Source organism: Oncorhynchus masou, chromosome 31 (genome assembly GCF_036934945.1).
Source record: "Oncorhynchus masou masou isolate Uvic2021 chromosome 31, UVic_Omas_1.1, whole genome shotgun sequence".
NCBI lineage: Eukaryota > Metazoa > Chordata > Actinopteri > Salmoniformes > Salmonidae > Oncorhynchus > Oncorhynchus masou.
The window spans coordinates 76,470,678-76,494,573 of record NC_088242.1 but is presented as its reverse complement, the minus strand read 5'-3'; the positions used below and the strand labels follow the sequence as shown (position 1 = coordinate 76,494,573).

Here is a 23,896-nt window from a genome sequence, read left to right as displayed (position 1 = left end):
CCTGCCGTACATACCTACGCGTACGCTACGGTCACAAGACGCAGGCCTCCTAATTGTCCCTAGAATTTCTAAGCAAACAGCTGGAGGCAGGGCTTTCTCCTATAGAGCTCCATTTTTATGGAACGGTCTGCCTACCCATGTCAGAGACGCAAACTCGGTCTCAACCTTTAATTCTTTACTGAAGACTCATCTCTTCAGTGGGTCATATGATTGAGTGTAGTCTGGCCCAGGAGTGGGAAGGTGAATGGAAAGGCTCTGGAGACAGCAACGAACCGCCCTTGCTGTCTCTGCCTGGCCGGTTCCCCTCTTTCCACTGGGATTCTCTGCCTCTAACCCTATTACAGGGGCTGAGTCACTGGCTTACTGGGGCTCTCTCATGCTGTCCCTGGAAGGGGTGCGTCACCTGAGTGGGTTGATTCACTGATGTGGTCATCCTGCCTGGGTTGGTGCCCCCCCTTGGGTTGTGCCATGGCAGAGATCTTTGTGGACTATACTCAGCCTTGTCTCAGGATGGTAAGTTGGTGGTTGAAGATATCCCTCTAGTGGTGTGGGGGCTGTGCTTTGGCAAAGTGGGTGGGGTTATATCCTTCCTGTTTGGCCCTGTCTGGGGGTATCATTGGATGGGGCCACAGTGTCTCCTGACCCCTCCTGTCTCAGCCTCCAGTATTTATGCTGCAGTAGTTTAGCCTTTGCTTAACACTATTCCTTTTCTTTTTATCCTAAAAAACTCCCTAGTTGTCACAACTTCTGCCGAAGTCGTTGCCTCTCCTTGTTCGGGCGGTGCTCGGCGTTCGACGTCACCGGTCTTCTAGCCATCATTGATCCTTTTTTCATTTTCCATTTTCCATTGGTTTTGTCTTGTCTTCCCACACACCTGCTTTCAATCCCATTCATTACCTGTTGTGTATTTAACCCTCTGTTTCCCCTCATGTCTTTGTCAGAGATTGTTTTATTGTCAGTATAGTGTGATTGTTGTATAGGTGCGCGTCGGGTCCTCGTACCCATGTTTGTTTTTTTTGTACATTTATTGTTATGAAGCATACTTTTGGAACTTTATTAAAAGACTCCATTTTACACTCAGTTTGACTCTCCTGCGCCTGACTTCCCTGCCACCTATTACACCTATACATGATAGAATCTCTGACTCTTACATATGAAGTCAGCAGGAGAGGACACTATGCCCATGGACCTGGAGGAACGCGTTCAGGAACAAGCGTGGGAGCTTGACTGTATCAGCTCCGTCATGGAGCACATTGTCCAGAAAATGGATCGCTGGGAGAGACAGGGAGTTTCTCCAGCACCACCACCACCACAACCGGAATCTCCCGTGAACGTTTTTTCCTCTCGAGGATCCATTTATCCCTACCCACGGGATACAACGGAGATACTGCCGGCTGCCAGGGTTTCCTCCTCAAACTGAACTTATATCTAGCCACGGCCTCCCCAGTACCATCTGACCGTGAGAAGAGTTACGCCCTCGTCTCATGCCTCACTGGGAAAGCCCTGGAATGGGCCAGCGCTGTGTGTAGAAGGGAGGATGCGGCGTTGGACCATTTTGAGGAGTTCACCCGCCAATTCCGGATAGTATTCGATCACCCACCTGAAGGAAAGCAGCGGGTGAGCTCCTCTATCATCTGAGGCAGGAGACAAGGAGTGCCCAGGATTTTGCTTTGGAGTTTAGGACCTTGGCTGCCGGCGCTGGATGGAGCGACAGGGCCCTGATCGACCATTACCGTTGTAGTCTACGCGAGGACGTCCGTCGGGAGCTGGCCTGTAGAGACACCACCCTCACCTTCGACCAGCTGGTGGACATGTCCATCAAGCTGGACAACATGCTGGCTACTCATGGACGTCTAGATCGGGGTCTGGTTGTTCCATCCTCCCGCACCCTCTCTCCCGAACCTATGGAATTGGGAGGGATGGTGCGCAGGGAGACCGGAGGGGGTTCCCGCTCAAACACCATTCATGGTCGCAGAGGGCACACTGCTGATCGGTGCCGGGTTGGTTCCTCTGGGAATAGAGAGGGCAGGCAGGGCATTCTGGCGTCACCCCAGGTGAGTAGGCACCATTCTCATCCAGAGCCCTCTGCTGCACTAATGTTTGTCTCTGTCTCTTTTCCTGATTTTTCACTGCATTCCCAGTATCAGACCGAGGCCCCTGCGGTGGACAATTGGTTTCGGCACGCTGAGGAAACCTGGGAGGCAGCCCACGTCCACCTTCAGCGTGCCATAAGGCGCCAGAAAATTGGCGCAGACCGTCGCCGCAGTGAGGCCCCAGTGTTCGCACCAGGGGACAGGGTCTGGCTCTCGACCCGAAATCTGCCCCTTCGCCTGCTCTGCCGGAAGCTGGGTCCGCGGTTTGTGGGGCCGTTTAAAGTCCTGAGGAGAGTAAACGAGGTATGTTATAGGTTACAACTACCCACTCATTGCCGTATTAACCCCTCGTTCCATGTGTCTCTCCTCAGGCCGATGGTGGCTGGCCCGCTCCAGGAGGCTGAAGTGCGTGATGTTCCTCCGCCTCCTCTAGACATCGAGGGGGTTCTGGCGTACTCTGTTCGATCCATTTTGGATTCGAGACGTCGGGCGAGGGGCCTTCAGTACCTCGTGGACTGGGAGGGGTACGGGCCGGAGGAGAGATGCTGGGTTCCGGTGGAGGACGTGTTAGATCCTTCCATGTTATCAGAATTCCACCGTCTCCATCCGGATCGCCCTGCACCTCGCCCTCCGGGTCGTCCCAGAGGCCGGTGTCAACGCGCAGCTGGAGCCGCGCGTCGGGGGGGGGGGGGGGGGGTTTCCTCAGCGTGCCGAAACCAATTGTCCACCGCAGGGGCCTCGGTCTCTAAATAAATAAATACATTTGATTTGATTTTGATTTGATTTGATTTTTGGGGAAAATCTCAATGTCCTTAAGTAGCCCAGCCAGAGCCCGGACTTGAACCTGATTGAACATCTCTGGAGAGACCTGAAAATAGCTGTGCATCCAACCTGACAGAGCTTGAGAGGATCTGCAGAGAATAAATGGGGAAACTCCCCAAATACAGGTATGCCAAGTTTGTAGCATCATACCCAAGTAGACTTAAGGCTGTAAAAGCTGCCAAAGATGTTTCGGAAAAGTACTGATTACAGAGTCTGAATACTTATGTAAATGTGATATTTCAGCTTTTTTTCACCTTTTTTTGTATTGTATGTAGATTGATTATCAATTTTAAAATAAGCCTTTAACGTAACAAAATGTGGAAAAAGTGAAGGGGTCTGAACACTTTCCAAATGCACTGTAGTTTACATTATTATTAAAAGGGGGAAAGTAACACAGGCAATATTGCTGTTTCCACTACAACTAAAATTAGCATTACTACTTAGCACCTACTAGTATGGTGGATGTTGTATTGGTATTCAAGGGTATTGGCATAAATGGGTTAAATGTGGCAAAGAATTCCCAGTTATCTACAGGGGATAGATAAAGCACCACAAAGAGTTAACTCAATTAAGGTTCAGCTTGATATTTCACAACCTTAGCTCTGACTGAGTAAAGCTCCTCCATTCTTTCATGCATCATGACTGAAGGTTTTACACAGCAATAAATCAATCACTGATCAAACACACACACACACACACACACACACACACACACACACACACACACACACAATTGCATTGCTAAAAGCTGTTCCCTGTTGCTAGCTACCAAAGGCAGCCCTTAATTCCTTCCAATCACAACTACAAAGGCCAATCTCTCCATCCAGCAAGATAAAAGTGATTGCCTGGAACCATTCACACACCACACACTCTCCACTCCAGCAGCAAAATCACACACAGGTACACACACAAACACGCACACACTGGGTTGTTAAATGTTTGTCAGTTTTCATTTTCTTGCTTATTTACTATGGCTGTACCACAGCATATAGAACATTCAATAATGGAAAATAAGTTGTATTGGCTATCCTTTTTTTCCTTCTTTAAAGATATTGAAAACTTATGTGTCACCATTGTTTGTCGCAATGTTTAAGGGAAAAATTGCACCATGCCTCTAACCTACTTCAATTCATTTTCTATTTTCACTTTATCACAGTAAAGAATGGAACAGATTATTTAGAGATGTATTGGAGGGAGGTCAGTGGGAGTACAACAACAACCACATGACGAATGCTGGTTCCTGATGCTACTGCAACCGGGATGGCAATGATAAACACTTAGTAGGAAAGCCTGTTAAAACCAGTAGATGGAACCAGTTCAGGGAACCGAACAGAAAAACGGAACAAACTAGATTAGTCAAGGAACAGAATCAGAACTGGGAACGAAAGTGATCTATACTCTTCTGAAACAGAACCATTATTTGAAAAGCATGGGAACCGGTTAATAACGTTATTTTACATTCTAGGCCTTTTTTTCAGTCCCACAAAAATCACAACATAGCACCTATGCAAAGCCCTCACTCTGTCACTCAGAAATGTATTCCAGTGTCTGCCTGCCAGCTGGAAATCTTTGCCAGTGGGTATGTGTGTGTGTGTGTGTGTGTGTGTCGGCTACCTGCCCCTTCTCCTTTGAAGAATACAGTGGGGAGAACAAGTATTTGATACACTGCCGATTTTGCAGGTCTCCCTACTTACAAAGCATGTAGAGGTCTGTAATTTTTATCATAGGTACACTTCAACTGTGAGAGACGGAATCAAAAACAAAAATCCAGAAAATCACATTGTATGATTTTTAAGTAATTAATTTGCATTTTATTGCATGACATAAGTATTTGATACATCAGAAAAGCAGAACTTAATATTTGGCACAGAAACCTGTTTGCAATTACAGAGATCATACGTTTGCTGTAGTTTCCACCTCTATGCTTCACGGTTGGGATGGTGTTGTCTTATCCTTCTTCTTCCTCCAAACACAGCGAGTGGAGTTTAGACCAAAAAGCTCTATTTTTGTCTCATCAGATCACATGACCTTCTCCCATTCCTCCTCTGGATCATCCAGATGGTCATTGGCAAACTTCAGACGGGCTTGGACATGCGCTGGCTTGAGCAGGGGGACCTTGCGTGCGCTGCAGGATTTTAATCCATGACGGCGTAGTGTGTTACTAATGGTTTTCTTTGAGACTGTGGTCCCAGCTCTCTTCAGGTCATTGACCAGGTCCTGCCGTGTGGTTCTGGGCTGATCCCTCACCTTCCTCATGATCATTGATGGTTGGTCTTGGTTTTATTGAGTGTGTGGACAGGTGTCTTTCATACAGGTAATGGGTTCAAGCAGGTGCAGTTAATACAGGTAATAAGTGGAGAACAGGGGGGCTTCTTAAAGAAAAACTAACAGGTATGTGAGAGCCGGAATTCTTACTGGTTGGTAGGTGATCAAATACTTATGTCATGCAATAAAATGCAAATTAATTACTTAAAAATCATACAATGTGATTTTCTTGATTTTTGTTTTAGATTACGTCTCTCACAGTTGAAGTGTACCTATGATAAAAATTACAGTCCTCTACATGCTTTGTAAGTAAGGAAAACCTGCAAAATTGGCAGTGTATCAAATACTTGTTCTCCCCACTGTAGGTTACTGTAGCCTACTGACAACGTTACAAGTGTGATTCAGAAATTATGGAGAGAGAATGGATTAACTTTCTTAATGCTAGTTAAGGATACTAGAGTTATCAAGTTTTACATTGGATTTATTAACGACAAAAAGGTAAGACGTGTTTTTAATTGTGCTGCTCTGCACACACAAGCTTGTTAGCTAGCAAGCCAGCTAATGTTAGCTCTGGTCTAATGTTATGCCAACTCTCAGAAGTTGAAAGACATTTAAAGTTCCTCCATAGAAGCCATTCCTCTGTAGGTATAATTCTGTGGTACTAATTCAGATAATGCATGTAATAAGATGCCCAATGTTTCAAGCCAAGCTTGCTCCTACACCATCTCTCACTCTCTCCCCAACCGCAACATTTCCGTCACATCTCACACCCTAGTGACTGGCTGCACAGTGCACAGTGTGTGGTTTGTCTTTCATTATGATTAAACCATGCTGGTACGGCAAAACACAATTTGCTTTTAACAACTTTCCTATTAAGGTTAAATAGCTTACCTGCTCCATAGCATTCTGGGTAATACTCATATAGAAACAATTATCTTACTTGAAATACATGAATTACCATTTTCTTTACAGGAGAAACAATGCTCTTACTTGAATTACAATTGTTGTAGGTGTTAGGTTGGAATGGAAGGTAAAATCTTGTTTATAAAGTACAATAGCTGGAGTGGAGACCTAGAAAATAAATACTATTCTTTCAAAAAGGGTATTCTCACCTATGTTTGGAAGTATGGTGTGTAAGTTGTACATTTAATCCTATAGCTCACTGGTTCAGGTTTCAGGCTTCAGGCCAATGATCATTTGACATACAGGTAACATGATCTAGTTAAATGCTGGCTGCTTTTGACAAATATAAACTAGGAGGACGAGAGAAAAGAGAGCAAGAGAGAGAGGAGGATGAGTTCTCCTCATTACCTTTCCCCGTGGCCATGACAGTCCTAAAGGCAGGGAGAGAAAGAGGCCAGTGTGCTCTGCTCATCAATTTCTGCACGTACCAGCAAAATAAATATAAATCACTTCAAGAATGGAGCAGGGGCTGCCAACGCAGTCCAAGAAGACTCAAACAGCATCCTTGTCTTTAAACATTTGCTTGTATTGGTGGAGATGTACTGTAAGTTTGAGCTTCGGTTTGTGATCATTAGAGAGCAGATCTATGGCTGTGGCTGTTTGAGACTGAGCTCCTGACCCCTAAGTGCCCTCTGAGTGAGCTGGCAGTCTGAAGGTATGCTGGGGAGGGATACAGCTGTTGGTCAGACACTACATACTCATTAGGTTCCCTTCAATAACATTCCCTGAGTTGTGAAGAGACAACACCACACTACAGGAGGGGAATTTTCCATGAGGCAGCCAAGCAGAGCCAAGCCAACCAGCACAGCCAAGAGAGGTCAGAAACAGAAGGCGGGAGGGAGACGGGAGATGTGATTGTAAACCAAACTATGTAAACCAAAAAATATGTGAGGGTCAGGAGTAGGCTACAGTAATTGTAGTGTTACCAATACCCAAACAGTGAAAATAAAATCTCATTGATTTATCAAGACCAGTCCCCATGCTTGTCTCAGAGCAGCGCGAAACGATGCTGAAATAGTTATTGCTTCAAATCCTATTGCTTCTTACTTCAATATGCTTTATCAATAAATAAGACCTACATCACTTTTAACAGCCCATTACTCAACAAGTGAGACTCATTTTGCCTACGGTAGGCGTACAGTATATCTAAAAATATATTTTTCAATGACGTGACTCTCCGACAATAATTCTCTTTAGATGATTGGAGGATTCTAAATTAAATGTCTAAGCAGCATTTTTAGTTAGGGTAAATCTGATCTGTGAGAATATCTAAGGGATTTTATATCATTCTAAATTAAATAATAATAATCACTTTGTTTAAAAATTAATGATATTTTGGAGATTATTTAATTTTCGTTTAACCTAGAGTGAACCAGAAAAAGCCATTCTTGAACATGGGGTGAGACATTGTCTTTATTTACAAATTAGTGAGAGTTTGTTACTTAGAATGATTTATTTCTGTTTTTAGAGGGAGAGAAACCAAAAGCCACCTCATGGGTCTCCCGGTGGTGGCCTGCAGGGGCATTGAACCAGCATCTGTTGCAACACAGTTTGCACTGCAATGCAGTGTCCTATACCACTGCACCCCTTGGGAGGCCCCACCCACAAAGTGTTTAATGCTGATCAAGTGCCTTGCACAAAGTATCAAAATACAGAGAGGTGTTGGTAAGCGTTTAATGTCCTGCTAATAGCCCATAATACTTTACATGGTGTCCAGGTCAGGATAACCAAAAAATGTATTTTTTAAAAGACTATCAGAAAGAATGTTGGTACTTATTTATTTTGATCCAAAGCCATGAATAAGTGAGTCACTCATCTTTATGTAGGTGCCGAAGCTATATGATTGTGCCATCGACTTGATTATTTATCAGACATTTGCATCCCAAATAAATGCTTCACAGAGTTCAACTAAGAGATGTATCTCAACATCAACTGTTCAGAGGAGACTGTGTGAATCAGGCCTTCATGGTAAAATTGCTGCAAAGAAACCCCTACTAATGGACACCAATAAGAAGAAGATACTTGCTCTGTTCAAGATGGACATGAGATCGGTGGAAATTGGTTCTTTGGTCTGGAGTCCAAATTGGAGATATTTGAGGTGCGATGTGGGTGAACGAATGATCTCCGCATGTGTATTTCCCACCGTAAACATGGAGGAGTAGGTGTTATGGTGCTTTGCTGGTAACACTGTCTGTGATTTCTTTAGAATTCAAGGCACACTCAGCCAGCATGGCTACCACAGCATTCTGCAGTGATACAACATCCCATCTGTTTTTGGCTTAGTGGGACTATCATTTGTTTTTCAACAGGTCAATAACTCAACACACCTCCAGGCTGTGTAAGGGCTATCTGACCAAGAAAGAGAGTGATGGAGTGCTGCATCAGATGACCTGGCCTCCACAATCCCTCGACCTCAACCAAATTGAGATGGTTTGGGCCAACAAAGCTAAACATATGTGGGAACTCCTTCAAGACTGTTGGAAACGCATTCCAGGTGAATCTGGTTGAGAATATGCCAAGAGTGTGCAGAGCTGTCAATAAGGCAAAGGGTGGATGCTTTGAAGAATCTCAAATATAAAATATATTATGATTTGTTTAACACTTTTGTGGTTACTACATCTCCATATTATTCCGTGTTACTTCATAGTTTTGATGTCTTCACGTTTATTCTACAATGTAGAAAATAGTACAAAAATAAAGAAAACTTTTTGACCGGTAGTGTATGCTTTATCCGACATGTTGCGGTTGCATGAGGTTGCCCACATACACTTTAAACATTTGGATAATAAAGCATTTAAGGGGATCCTATGTTATGCTTGAAAGTGTACAAAGTAGGATTAGCTTGCACGAGATGCTAAAGCTAACAGAGGGAGAGCAGACATTTTGTTTTTCCTGTGTCACATTGAAATTCCTCTGTCTTGGGCGACGGAAGTTCTGCCCTCTGTACTTTCGTTTGATTTCAGCTTTCTGATATCAGTGACCCCTGGGGGTGAAGAATCGCCCGTTTTTTTACCTTCGAATTATTTATGCGACACCCAATGTGTATCACGTTTATTACAAGTGGTACCTTATGATATCCAGCCAATCTCAACTGATTGGATATCGATGTCTCATTCAATTTAACTAAGAGCTTTTGATTGTCCCATAATGTCAAGCAAAAGGGCACTGAGTTTGAAGGTAGGCCTTGAAATATATTCACAGATACAACTCCAATTGACTCAAATGATGTCAATTAGCCTATCAGAAGCTTCTAAAGCCATGACATAATTTTCTGGAATTTTCCAAGCTGTTTAAAGGCACCGTCAGTTTAGTGTATGTAAACTTCTGACCCACTGGAATTGTGATACAGTGCATTATAAGTTAAATAATCTCTCTGTAAACAATTGTTGAAAAAATTACTTGTGTCATTCACAAAGTAGATGTCCTAACCAACTTGCCAAAACTATAGTTTGCTAACAAGACATTTGTGGAGTTGAAAAACGAGTTTCAATGCCTCCAACTTAAGTGTATGTAAACTTCCGACTTCAACTGTAACTCTTAAGATATTTTAATATCTGATCAATTAGTCTTCTATAAATTAATTAATTATTATTTATTATCATTATTCTTTAACTCACATCAGTCTCATTCCAAACGTCTTAAATTGTTGGTTATCTGCACGAACCCAGCCTAAACCATGAATCATTCAAACACCAATTGGCTTAATCATTTCTTTACTAACTAACTAAATAATCACAGAAATGCATAAACAACCAAACAGTAGATATTGGTTACTTACAATGATAGGGAAGATTCCCCAGTGGGCTAAGAAAAACAGTTTGGTTATAACACGATAGATTCAGAGAAGAAACAGGGTTTTGGAAGGAAGGCTGAGGAACATTGGTCTTTATCGGACCTGAGAAGCTATTCTCACATAAATACCACTAATGATCGCTCATTCGGAAAAGCAATGCATTGTATTTATATGAAGCTGGTTATGTGAGGCTATGGTTTGTCCTGTCCTTTTGTGGAATCTTCCGGTTCGTCGTGTGATCACGTGGTCTGAGAGGTTAATCTCAATCTGGAGATTTGTCTATTTCGCTCAGTGTTCTCGTACTATATTTGCTACCTTTTCAGTGCAGTCTGTTAGGCTGTCATCTAGGACTCACTTCTCCTTGAGTGATCAATAGTTCAGAATTCATACTATTTCACGTGTAGCGCAAGCTCTCACGTTTCCTGGCCTGTAGGGTTGAAGTCCTCCCGTTATTTGGAACTTAGGTGACTTTGGGTCATGGGGGCTTTTATAAAAATGTAGAAAAGGGGTTGGTTCATAATTTCCAACCAATGCCTATTCACTTGGGCGTGACTACTGACTGAGTTCGACTTTATAGGGAGGATGATTTTCTAATTTTAAAAGTTCACATCACATAATTTCACAAATAGTTTCATCTTTACTCATTCATTTTATACAATAATTAGATGCAAACCTCATAACTGAGGCACCTGTATAAACACAGTTAGGGTAATGTGGCTGTATTGTCTTTCATGAGGTCACAAACATGAAACAAAATGGACCGTGTCGTATCTGGCTTCTCCACCGACCATTTACACATTCTCCAAAATATGAGCATTGTTCAATTCTCAAATTCAGGGATGTAGTAGAATTTGGCGAGAGTTCCTTTGTTCTACTATGAAACTCTCTCTCTCTCTCTCCACTACATGGTCAGGGAGAGTCTCTTTACGGAATTTATGATGTGGGGGTTAAGTTGTAAAACTGCCCCCCCTCCTAACATGACATTACCATATTTATTACAGTATGTACTGTAGGCTATGTTTACTTGTCAGACTGCACAGTAGCCTAATAAACAAATGCAGCCGGCTTCTATCTTCAAAAAGCTTTAACATGTTTTGGGGGAATGATCTTTGTGAATCTGTAACTTCCTCACTCATAGTTATTCACAATTTATTAATGATTATCCGTAATCATGGTAGCAGTGTTCAGAAACTTATTCTATTTACAATAAAAGTGACTCCAAAATGACACAATACATTATTTACCATTAATTTCTAGTAGGGCACAACGTAATCTGAAACACAACAAAAAACAAACTGCATGAAGCTTGACGACGTCATTGTGTTCTAGGAATATGGGACCAAATACTAAACTTTTGATTAAATGTAATGCACTAAGTGAAGTTGTCCAAATACTTATGACACCTATCAGGAAACATCAATGAAAGTTTAATACAAACATTGGTTATTATGTTGAGCTTTGAGGTCTGCCTGTTTAGATCAGCCTCTCTACTGCACAATAAACACCATGAAGTACAAAAACACACACTTATACAAAAAGCACTTAGTTGTGAACAACGCAGATTGAGGATGTATACTCCCAGAAAGGGTTGGAGCAGCAGAATATGTGACTCGTTTCAGGAAACTAGGCATATGCCGTGCGTCACTACTTCACATGAGAGGCATTTGAACGTAAACATTTTATTTTTTTATCAAAATGATTTTTTGGCAGAAATGACTTCTGGAACATTTTAACTTTAATGTGCCTGAATAACAAATTTGCAAGCCATCTGTAAATGCGAATCTTCTAAAATTACGAGCCGAGTTGTTTTCATCCATGGTAAAAGACAGTAACCTTCCCGCCAGCCATAATTGGCTGAGATGATGGATGGGCTGGACATGCCGAGAGATGAGTTCGGATTGGTCTCTCATGTAGCACACTTCTGTCTATAACAAAGGCTTGCTCAGTATGTGTAGGTAATAATTTTTAGTAGGGTTTTCTTGAAAGCTATCACGAATAACTGCAGAAGTGTTGCTCTCCACTTTCTGGAGGACCGAGTTTTTAAATCAGTGGAATGCCCGACGGAAGCAGAGTATGATAGCTAGTAACATTATGAGTTGGGATTATGGTTAATTGTTTATGTAGATAGCTTGCTACATGTCTAAACCAAAGACTCCACTATGCAAGATACGATTTCACTGTACCAGTTACACTTTCTGTATCCAGTGCATGTGACAAATAAACCTAGATTTGATTTGATATAGTGTGTGTTTACCAGAGACGCTAATGTGAATAGTCAACACGACCTGCACCAAAGTCAAATGTTTTTGAAATGTAACCTTTATTTAACTAGGCAAGTCAGTTAAGAACAAATTCTTATTTACTATGACCGCCTACACCGTCCAAATCCAGGTGATGCAATGCCAATTGTACGCCGCCCTATGGGATAAAGCCTGGAATCAAACCACAGTGTCTGTAGTGATGCCTCTAGCACAGAGATGCAGTGCCTTGGACCGCTGAGCCACTCGGGAGCAAAATTAGAATATAACATTTGACCAACGAGAATAGGTAGAATGCCCTACATTTTTTCATGACACTCACAACCTGAAGCTTTTTTCTTTAATTAGCTTGCCATTAACTTATAAATAATGTAGTGTATTATATACCATTTTTTAGTTCTGAGTCTACGTTTATCCAATGTAAAAAAAAACAATTTCAAATTTTGCTACATAAGACCGAATCAAGCCGGTAGGTGTCAAGGTTGTGAGCTACTGGTGTAGAAGTCAGGTGCAGGAGAGCAGAGAGTTGTGATCAGGCACACACTTTATTAGGCAGAAGCAAACAACAGCCGGACGCAACTGTGTCAAACAAACCTCCAGCCAAAAGCGAAAGTCACAATGAAGAAAAAGAGTTAACAATAAACATACTACGTGTGAAATACGGTACCTGAGAAACACCAGCCTGGCACGTCACACAAAACACGTAACAAATAACAATTCCACACAAAGACATGGGGGGAACATATATGTAGTGTGATTAGGGAATGTAAACCAGGTGTGCGGGGAAACAAGACAAAACAAATGGAACAATGAAGCGGCGATGGCTAGAAGACCGGTGACGTCCACAGCCGAACGCTGCCCGAACAAGGAGAGGAGCCGACTTCGGCGGAAGGCGTGACAGTCAGTTACATACATGTAAGAGAATGTGAACATAGTAAGTCAACCTGGACTCAGGGTTAGACGTAGCATAGTAAAGTTAAATCTGGGATATTCCAATTAATATGTTATGTCACGTTTCATATGACATGTATTGATTTTTGGATGTCCATCATTCATGTCGTATGATATGTTACAAATTACAATTTGTGTGATGTGTTACAAATTACAATTCATGCAATATGTTAAGAATTCCAATTTGTTGTTGCTAACGTCAGCTACAGTGCCTTGCGAAAGTATTCGGCCCCCTTGAATTTTGAGACCTTTTGCCACATTTCAGGCTTCAAACATAAAGATATAAAACTGTATTTTTTTGTGAAAAATCAACAACAAGTGGGACACAATCATGAAGTGGAACGACATTTATTGGATATTTCAAACTTTTTTAACAAATCAAAAACTGAAAAATTGAGCGTGCAAAATTATTCAGCCCCCTTAAGTTAATACTTTGTAGCGCCACCGTTTGCTGCGATTACAGCTGTAAGTCGCTTGGGGTATGTCTCTATCAGTTTTGCACATCGAGAGACTGAAATTTTTCCCATTCCTCCTTGCAAAACAGCTCGAGCTCAGTGAGGTTGGATGGAGAGCATTTGTGAACAGCAGTTCTCAGTTCTTTCCACAGATTCTCGATTGGATTCAGGTCTGGACTTTGACTTGGCCATTCTAACACCTGGAAATGTTTATTTTTTTAACCATTCCATTGTAGATTTTGCTTTATGTTTTGGATCATTGTCTTGTTGGAAGACAAATCTCCGTCCCAGACTCAGGTCTTTTGCAGACTCCATCAGGTTTTCTTCCAGAATGGTCCTGTATTTGGCTCCATCCATCTTCCCATCAATTTTAACCATCTTCCCTGTCCCTGCTGAAGAAAAGCAGGCCCAAACCATGATGCTGCCACCACCATGTTTGACAGTGGGTATGGTGTGTTCAGGGTGATGAGCTGTGTTGCTTTTACGCCAAACATAACATTTTGCATTGTTGCCAAAAAGTTCAATTTTGGTTTCATCTGACCAGAGCACCTTCTTCCACATGTTTGGTGTGTCTCCCAGGTGGCTTGTTGCAAACTTTAAACAACACTTTTTATGGATATCTTTAAGAAATGGCTTTCTTCTTGCCACTCTTCCATAAAGGCCAGATTTGTGCAATATACGACTGATTGTTGTCCTATGGACAGAGTCTCCCACCTCAGCTGTAGATCTCTGCAGTTCATCCAGAGTGATCATGGGCTGCATCTCTGATCAGTCTTCTCCTTGTATGAGCTGAAAGTTTAGAGGGACGGCCAGGTCTTGGTAGATTTGCAGTGGTCTGATACTCCTTCCATTTCAATATTATCGCTTGCACAGTGCTCCTTGGGATGTTTAAAGCTTGGGAAATGTGTTTGTATCCAAATCCGGCTTTAAACTTCTTCACAAAAGTATCTCGGACCTGCCTGGTGTGTTCCTTGTTCTTCATGATGCTCTCTGCGCTTTTAACGGACCTCTAAGACTATCACAGTGCAGGTGCATTTATACGGAGACTTGATTACACACAGGTGGATTGTATTTATCATCAGTCATTTAGGTCAACATTGGATCATTCAGAGATCCTCACTGAACTTCTGGAGAGAGCTTGCTGCACTGAAAGTAAAGGGGCTGAATAATTTTGCACGCCCAATTTTTCAGTTTTTGATTTGTTAAAAAAGCTTGAAATATCCAATAAATGTCGTTCCACTTCATGATTGTGTCCCACTTGTTGTTGATTTTTCACAAAAAAATACAGTTTTATATCTTTATGTTTGAAGCCTGAAATGTGGCAAAAGGTCGCAAAGTTCAAGGGGGCCGAATACTTTCGCAAGGCACTGTATGTGGCTAACGTTAGCTGGGTTAGCGTTAGGGGTTAATATTAGGCTTAAGGTTAGGAGTTAGGTTAAAGGGTTAGGGTTATGGGAAGGGTTAGCTAACATCTAGTAAGTAGTTACAACGTTTCTAATTAGCTAAAATTGGAAAATGCTACCTTTGGGTTGCTAGACATTCGCTTTATACTCCCAACCCTCCAGCCCATCTTACTTTCAATTTTGCCCTAAGTAACCTGTCTTACGTAACCATACCAACCATAACATATCATACTTATTTGAGTGTCCCGGATTTACATTTACTATGTAACGTCTAGTCTATGAGATCAGGCTGAGTAAATGAGCTGGCACAGGAGGATTCACCATGCAATAAATGATCAGACAGTGCATGCTAATATAAGCATGTCTGTTGCACACTACACTAGGCCTTTAATGACCATGTCTTCTCTTTCTGGGGAGATGACATAGATCAGGCTGTGACCTACTAGATAACCAGCTCTGGAGCCAATAGAGCATGGACTCCTAATAAAAGTCAGACTACTGAAGCCACTCACATGCTCATTATATGATTCTCAAGTACTGTATTGGTAGCATCAATACTGCATCCTAAATTAACAGAAGACTCGGTAGATTAGAATACTGTAAACGGATGGGAACATGAATCATTCAGTAATGACTATGGTGCTGACAGGCAATATATTTCCAGTGGTGGTAGACATACAGAAGCTTTTATTTAAGGAACTGGAGTTCTTCCTACTTAAGGCTCAGAGATTAGTGAGTCACAATGCTAGCCAGCCTTGTGTTGTGTGAGTCTGACCATGCGATGTTATGAAGATTAACATTCATTTTGATTGGCACTTGGCTCTATGTTTGCTTGTGTTTAATAGTCTGGGCAGTCTGTGTGACATTTACATTAGGAAATCATTGAGTGAATGATGAACAGAATATTTCCTCCAGATCAACGCCTTTCTACTCTTCTGATCGCACCACATTATCTCAAATCCATTCAGCTCTCACACAATTGGATAAACATTCAGTATTACCACAAACATCAACAGACTTTAAACACACACCCACATGTGTTGCCATTGGGAATGTGGATGTGTATGTGGTTATTTGTGTGTGTGGGTTTGCATGTGTGAAGATATGTAGGTGTGTGTGTTGTGTTCTGCGTGTGTGTAGAAGCAGGGGGTGGTGTTTTGAGAGAGCCCGGACAGCCCCATCAGTGCGAGAGAACACATTGATAACCAGCCACCCGGTGTGGATCAAGTGCAGCATAAAAAATAAAAAACAGTCCACCGTGTGGGTCCACCGCAGCGGAAAATTGTGTCCACCAAAGCGTGCAGGGTGGGGAGAAATGACAGCCAAGACATGAAATCCTAATGAAAATCAAATCCAGTCTGGTGGCTCCAGAGACAAATCTAGACTGCTCACTAAAACTCCCCACAGATAGAAGTGGTGAAAACCAGATAATGGCATGTGATTGAAGGTAAATGTATAATGAGCGTGCATGTGTGATTGAATGTGTGTGTGTGTGTGTGTGTGTGGGGGAATTTCTGTGTGCAGTCTTCTGTGCATTGGGAGGGAAGGAGTGTTAAGTGAAGAGTCAGCCTGTATCATTAAAATGTTACTGAAATACCTTTTCCTCCCTCTTCCATGTCTCCCACACACACTCTAAACACAGGCAGATGCTCCAGCAGTCTCGCTGGACCGACCTGCCTCACCTCACCTAGCAGCTTCAGAGCAACGGTCAGAGCAGAGCCTCGGAGCAAAGCCTGGGCTACTGCAGTTTAATTAAAGACCCCCTCACCTTAGAGAGGCACATATAGGACAGAAGGATAATTACTGCCTCGCTTCACCCAGGATAGACACACAGCCTACAACAACAGGAAATGAACCAAACTGCCAAACGTCTGCTAATTTCTTACACCGATGCGGGTTGTTTCATAGCTAGTTTCCCAAGAACTTGTGTCATTTTGAGAAGTATTTGTTTTTTACAGGCTGTGGTTAGAAATATTACCAGTTGTCCTTGTTTCCTCAATTCCTCTCAAAACTCATTGGAGGAGAATAGATAGACCCTGGATCCTCTCCACCAATGCAATTTGAAAGGAACTGCAGAACAATGGACGGAGGAAGCAAGGATTTGACTAGTAACGATTACAGAAACAGTCTGTGTATTGTCGGTGACTAGGTAAAACTGATGCTCTACCTCAGAGAAGAAACTCTGACTTTTGTACTTCCTGTGTATCCGTCGGGGCACGCTGATCACTCCACAGGGAGTGACCAGCAGTGGGTCCCATGCTGGCTCCAGTGACAGACAGGGGGTTGATGGAAGTGCCTTACTCAACACATGACAGAGCTGTAATCAGACAGGTCTAAATCTTTTCAACGCTCGCCCATCCATCTCGCTCCCTGTAGAACAATAGCTTTCAGTCCCCCCAAAAGTAGCTACGCAAGCCCACTTAATGACTAACACGTTTTGGGATTTCTTTAAACCAACTATCACAGCTTCTTTTCTAAATCATTGACTTAAGAATAGGTTCTTTAGTGGAACATTCAACAGAGGGTTCTTCTAAAAAATATATGTATTTTCTTTGAAATGTACTGTACACATAGACAACTGAAATGTTTGTTTTTTATGTGTCCAAAAGACAGGCAGCTCCCAATTTTTAATTTCCTATGTTGTTATCAAATTGACTGTTACAATCTTCACGGGATTTGTCGCTCATATGATGGATGTGATGCTACACATCAAACACTGTATGGGTTACAAAACAAAGTACATGGTGGATGATGACTATGTAATGGAAAAGGAAATTGGCAATAACATCCTGTCTATTTCGCCATCATTTCAGACTGCATTATACAATGAAATGCCTCCACTCAGTCACGATACACAACCAAACCATTAATAAGGGACAACAATTGCATTTAAAGGAATTCAATTGAACTCCCAGCCCCATGTCAAAGGCAGACTAAAGCTCTGGCCATTTCCTATCCCCATACTTGCTAAATAGCAAGCCGTTTGAGTTTGCGGAAAAATATGGTTTAATAATGTGTGAATTTTTGTAAATCGAGTGTGCCAGGAAGTTGTACTAATTTTGGCTTTTCATCTAGTAGAATTTGCTGCAGCCTTTCTGAATTTCACAGCCACAATGCATTGGAAGATGGAGGCTGTGAGTTCTGATAGCTAGATCTCTTCAAGTAAACAACTTGGAAGATGGCGAATAGTGAAGCTTCTGTGGAGGTGTTCAAATGTAAGTCATTTTAGTTCTGCTTAAAATGACCATGACTATTTAATTGTAATGTTACATCTTTGAAAACAGATCTGCAGCCTACTGCCTGCCGTGTCTTCAGCTAGCTATGTGCTTTAGAAGGCCTAGAAGTTGTAACTGTTCAAACAGTAACGTTAGCTACGGGGTTAATTGCTTGCTGTTGAGAGATTTTTCATTTAACAATGGCCTAGTTAGCTAGCTAGCTACTTGTTGTAAATACTTGTGTTCCAGGGTCTGATGACTTTTCCAGGGTCTGATGACTATACCGGGAATTTAATTCAGTGGCAAATATGGCAGGAGAAATGCAGCAAAAAAAGGTTTTGTCATGTGGCCATTGTTAGCTCTCTTGCTACTGCACTATGAACTGCCAATAGCTATACGTTAGGAACATGGTAGCCTAGCTACATTTCTATTTTCCACAGTGGTGCTCAACCTAACACTTCTCTTTTCTTCTATGTCTCTTGATTTGACACTTCAGTTTATTTGTGTTGAGCTGATTGTAATGTTCATGCTACGTAATATTAGTTTCTACCTGAACGGTTACAGCCTGAATGGGTCTAGGTAGGTTCATTACACATAACATGCTATGGTGAAATTAATGATAAGCTGCTCTTGTTACTGTTTCACCTTGCCACTCCAATTTGATCAAGTATGTGGCAGTCTAGACTTCTGTAGAAAGTACTCACAACAATAACTTTGATAATGTTTTGGTTAATGTTGTATTTCATCTTGTGTCTTTTCAGGATCTATGTGAAGGAGTGTGAGTTGGAGGGGCAGTTGTCACGTGCATGGGTGAAAAACAACTGGTAGAAACAAAAGCAAAAATACACGGTACGCTACTGTATGTTATCTTTACATGTATTACTGTATTTGGCTAATAAAGTTTCCCTTTCTCTGTCAGCAACAACAGATATACAGTCGTGACCAAAGGCTTTAAGAATGACACAAATATTAATTTCCACAAAGTTTGGTGCTTCAGTGTCTTTAGATATTTTTGTCAGATGTTACTATGGAATTCTGAAGTATAATTACAAGCATTTCATAAGTGTCAAAGGCTTTTATTGACAATTACATGAAGTTGATGCAGAGTCAATATTTGCAGTGTTGACTCTTTTTTCTCAATGGGATTAAGGTCTGGGGATTTTCCTGGCATGGACACAAAATATTGATGTTTTCTTCCTTCCGAGCTGTTCAGCTATCACTTTTTCCTTATGACAAGATGCTCCATCATGCTGGAAAAGGCATTGTTCGTCACCAAACTGTTCCTGGATGGTTGGGAGAAGTTGCTCTCGGGGGATGTGTTGGTACCATTATTTATTCATGGCTGTGTTCTTGGGCAAAATTGTGAGTGAGCCCACTCCCTTGGTTGAGAAGCAACCCCACACATGAATGGTCTCAGGATGCTTTACTGTTGACATGATACAGGACTGATGGTAGCGCTCACCTTGTCTTCTCCGGACAAGCTTTTTTCCGGATGCCCCAAACAATCGGAAAGGGGATTCATCAGAGAAAACAACTTTACCCCAGTCCTTGGCAGTCCAATCCCTGTACCTTTTGCAGAATATCAGTCTGTCCCTGATGTTTTTACTGGAGAGAAGTGGCTTCTTTGCTGCTGTTCTTGACACCAGGCCATCCTCCAAAAGTCTTTGCCTCACTGTGCGTGCAGATGCATTAACACCTGCCTGCTGCCATTCCTGAGCAAGCTCTGTACTGGTGGTGCCCCAATCCCGCAGCTGAATCAACTTTAGGAGAGAGTCCTGGGCGCCCTGAAGCCTTCTTCACAACAATTGAACCTCTCTCCTTGAATTTCTTGATGATCCGATAAATGTTTGATTTAGGTGCAATCTTACTGGCAGCAATATCCTTGCCTGTGAAGCCCTTTTTGTGCAAAGCAATGATGACTGCACATGTTTCCTTGCAGGGAACCATGATTGAAAGAGGAAGTACAATGATTCCAAGCACCACCCTCCTTTTGAAGCTTCCAGTCTGTTATTCGAACTCAATCAGCATGAACGAGTGATCTCCAGCCTTGTCCTCGTCAACACTCACACTTTTGTTAACGAGAGAATCACCAACATGAAGTCAGCTGGTCCTTTTGTGGCAGGGCTGAAATGCAGTGGAAATGTTTTGGGGGGGATTCAGTTCCTTTGCATGGCAACCTTTGCAATTAATCTGATCACTCTTCATAACATTCTGGAGTATGTGCAAATTGCCATCATTCAAACAGAGGCAGCAGACTTTGTGAATATTAATATTTGTGTCATTCTCAAAACGTTTGGCCACGACTGTAGTGCCTCCAGAAAGTATTCACACCCCTGGACTTATTCCACATGTTGTTGTGTTACAGCTTGATTTCAAAATGGATTCAATTGTGTTTTTTTCTCACCCATTTACACACAATACCCCATAATGACAAAGTGAAACATGTTTTAACCCTAACCTGAACCCTAACCCCCAAAATTATTGAAAATTAAATACAGAAATATCTAATTTACATAAGTATACACACCTTTGAGTCAGTAGATGTTAGAATCACCTTTGTCAGTGATTACAGCTGGGAGTATTTCTGGGTAAGTCTCAGAGCTTTACACACCCGTATTGTACAAACAAATATTGTTGATCGTTGCTGGACAGACAGCCTTTTTCATGTCTTGCCATAGATTTTCAAGACGATTTAAGTCAAAACTGTAACTAGCCCACCCAGGAACTTTCTTGGTAAGCAACTCCTTGGTAAGCAATGTCGTCTTGGTAAGTTTGGTAAGCAACTCCAGTGTATACTTGGCCTTGTGTTTTAGGTTACTGATCTAGTCCTTGCCGATGACAAGCTTACGCATAACATGATGCAACCACCAATATGCTTGGAAATATGAAGGGTGATGCTCAGTAATGTGTTGTGTTGGATTTGCCACAAATATAACGCTTTTGTATTCAGGACGTAAAGTTCATTTCTTTGCCATATTTTTTGCACCTTCACTTTAGTGTCTTATTGCAAACAGGATGCATGTTTTGGAATGTTTTTATTCTGTACAGGCTTCCTTCTTTTCACTCTGTCATTTAGGTTAGTATTGTGGAGTAACTAGAATGTTGTTGACCATCCTAAGTTTCTCCTTTCACAGCCATTAAACTCTGCAACTGTTTTAAAGTCACCATTGACCTCATGGAGAAATCCCTGAGCGGTGTCCTTCCTTTCCAGCAATTGAGTTGAGAAGAATGCCTGTAACTTTGTAGTAACTGGGTGTATTGATACACCATTCAACATGTAATTAATAACTTCACCATGCTCAAAGGGATATTTCATGTCTGCTTTTTTAATCTACCAATCAGTGTCCAACTTTTGGTGGCATTGGAAAACATCCCTGGTCTTTGTGGTTGAATCTGTATTTGAAATTCACTGCTCGACTGAGTAACATTACAGATAATAGTATGTGTGGGGTACAGAGATGAGGTAGTCATTCAAAAATCATGAAAGACTATTATTGCACACAGAGTGAGTCCATGCAACTTATTATGTGAGTTGTTAAGCAAAGGGGTTGAATGCTTATCACGGGCGCAACTTTGGTTTTAGAAGTGGGGGGGGGACATAACATTTTTGTTTATGTATCCAGCCAGATAAACACTCAAACAGACTACCTGATCACTCAGAGGAGTGCAATTTCAGAAGGTGTGTGTGGGGGGGGGCAGCCCCCCGTCCCCCGGTCCCCGTCCCCAGTGAAAGCTGTGCCCCTGACTTATTGACATTTCAGCTTTTAATTTATTATTAATTTGTTAACATTTCTAAAAACATGATTCCTCATTGACATCATGGTGTATTGTGTGTAGTCCAGTGACACAATTTAATTTAATTCATTTTAAATTCAGGCTTTAAAACAACAACATTTTGAAGAAGTCAGGGGGTTTGAATACTTTCTGAAGGTACTATACATTTTAGAAATGTGAAACTATTCCAGAGAAATGCACTGCAATTGGCATACTACCTTTTACAGGCCTTTACATGTAGTACATGTATGTTTGATGCTGAAAGCTATCCTTTTCTATATTTTTCAGGAGTTGAAAGCTCCCTGCACCAGAGTCCGCACGGAGGGAGGGGAGGGGAGGCCACAACCGCATACTGTAAATGGTATGCGGTGATGGATGAGATGCTGCAGGGTATGCCACTCCATCACCCCACCGGTCATCATCTCCTCCTCTCCCTCCCAGAAGGGTCCAGATGTGGTGGCGGGAGAAGGATGTGACTGCCAGGGAGGCATGCCTTTTGGCTATTTTACAGGCCATGATTAAGAAGTAATTTTATGCATTTTATTTATAGCTATTCAGTTATTCATTTTCTACTGTTTTTGGTGAAATCCTTTTTAAAACCCAAAGTGGATTTCTGTTTTCATTAAAAAGTATTTATTGTTTGTAATAAAAACATATATTTGATACCGGTACATCTAATGTTGTGTTTTACTTTCAACATTTCAACATTAGAAAATGCACTCGCACATTTGAGCATCTTGTTGCAGGTGCATGGTAACAATTAGATAAGTTGAAAGTAAAAATAAACCTGCACACTGCTTTTGCTAGTATTACTTTTACTGAAACTTGAGTGTCAGGCCTTCATTAGAGCTTTTTGCTTGACTAAATAAACCATCTTTGGTATAATAATTGATTACATTTCAATAGCGCTTTTCATCATCTCAAAACACATGAAAAGCGAAAAAGCAACAAGCTATACATAATGTGTAGCCTAGCTATAGTTGTCGTGGTCAACCAATAGAGGACAAGACTGAGTCCATGCATCCTCCAAAGATGGAGAAAGACAGTTCATGGGGCTTGAACAGAGGAAGGTGGTCAGAGATATGGTTGATGAAGATGAAGTCTGGTGACGATCTCCCCAAATACAGGTGTGCCAAGCTTGTAGCATCATACCCAAGAAGACTCGAGGCTGTAATCGCTGCCAAAAATGCTTCAACAAAGTACTGAGTAAAGGGTCTGAATACTTATGTAAATGTGATATTTTAGTTTTTTGAAAAACCTGTTTTCATCTTTGTCATTATGGGGTATTGTGTGTAGATTGATGAGGAAACAAATTAATTTAATCAATTTTAGAATAAGGCTGTAACTTAACAAAATGTGGGGAAGGGGTCTGAATACTGTCCAAATGCACTGTATATCGGTCCGCTAATACAGCACTAAAGGCGCAGTGAATGTATCTTTTTATTACATGTTATTTGTTTTTAAGAGGGTGGTGCAGTACCCTACTTTCTGGGGATATGGTAGTAGGCAAGCCAGATTTTGGACACGGCCACTGGCTCCCTCATTCCACCACATGCTCAAATCAAAATCAAAAAAAGGGGAAAGCTATTCCAATTGCCTGCAAGTGGCCTCCTCGGTTATCAATATAGTGCTTTGTGTACGCTACTTCCTAGTCCTTTGACGGCAACTCACTTCTTCTAACGGCCAAGGTAATCTCCAATCTGCTGTAGGATATCTGGCACCATGTCGCCATCTAGGAGACCAGGGGAGGTACAACGGATGTCATGGTGAATGCAGGCTGTGATTGATTCCCTCTCCCACAGATGTGACATTTTGTTACGACCATCTGATATGGATCACAGGGAATGAAAGGCAACAGGCGGATCAGCGAGCAGAGCGAGGGGGAAGAGCTTGAGACAGAGGTG

The 23,896-nt window shown here is 41.8% G+C and overlaps 1 protein-coding gene across 1 annotated transcript in view; it reads right to left on the bottom strand.

The window, feature by feature from the left end:
• The window catches only part of LOC135524456 (cadherin-13-like), a 579,537-nt gene that overhangs the window by 547,635 nt on the left and 8,006 nt on the right, over window positions 1-23,896 (bottom strand). The gene's annotated exons all lie outside the window — the stretch shown is intronic.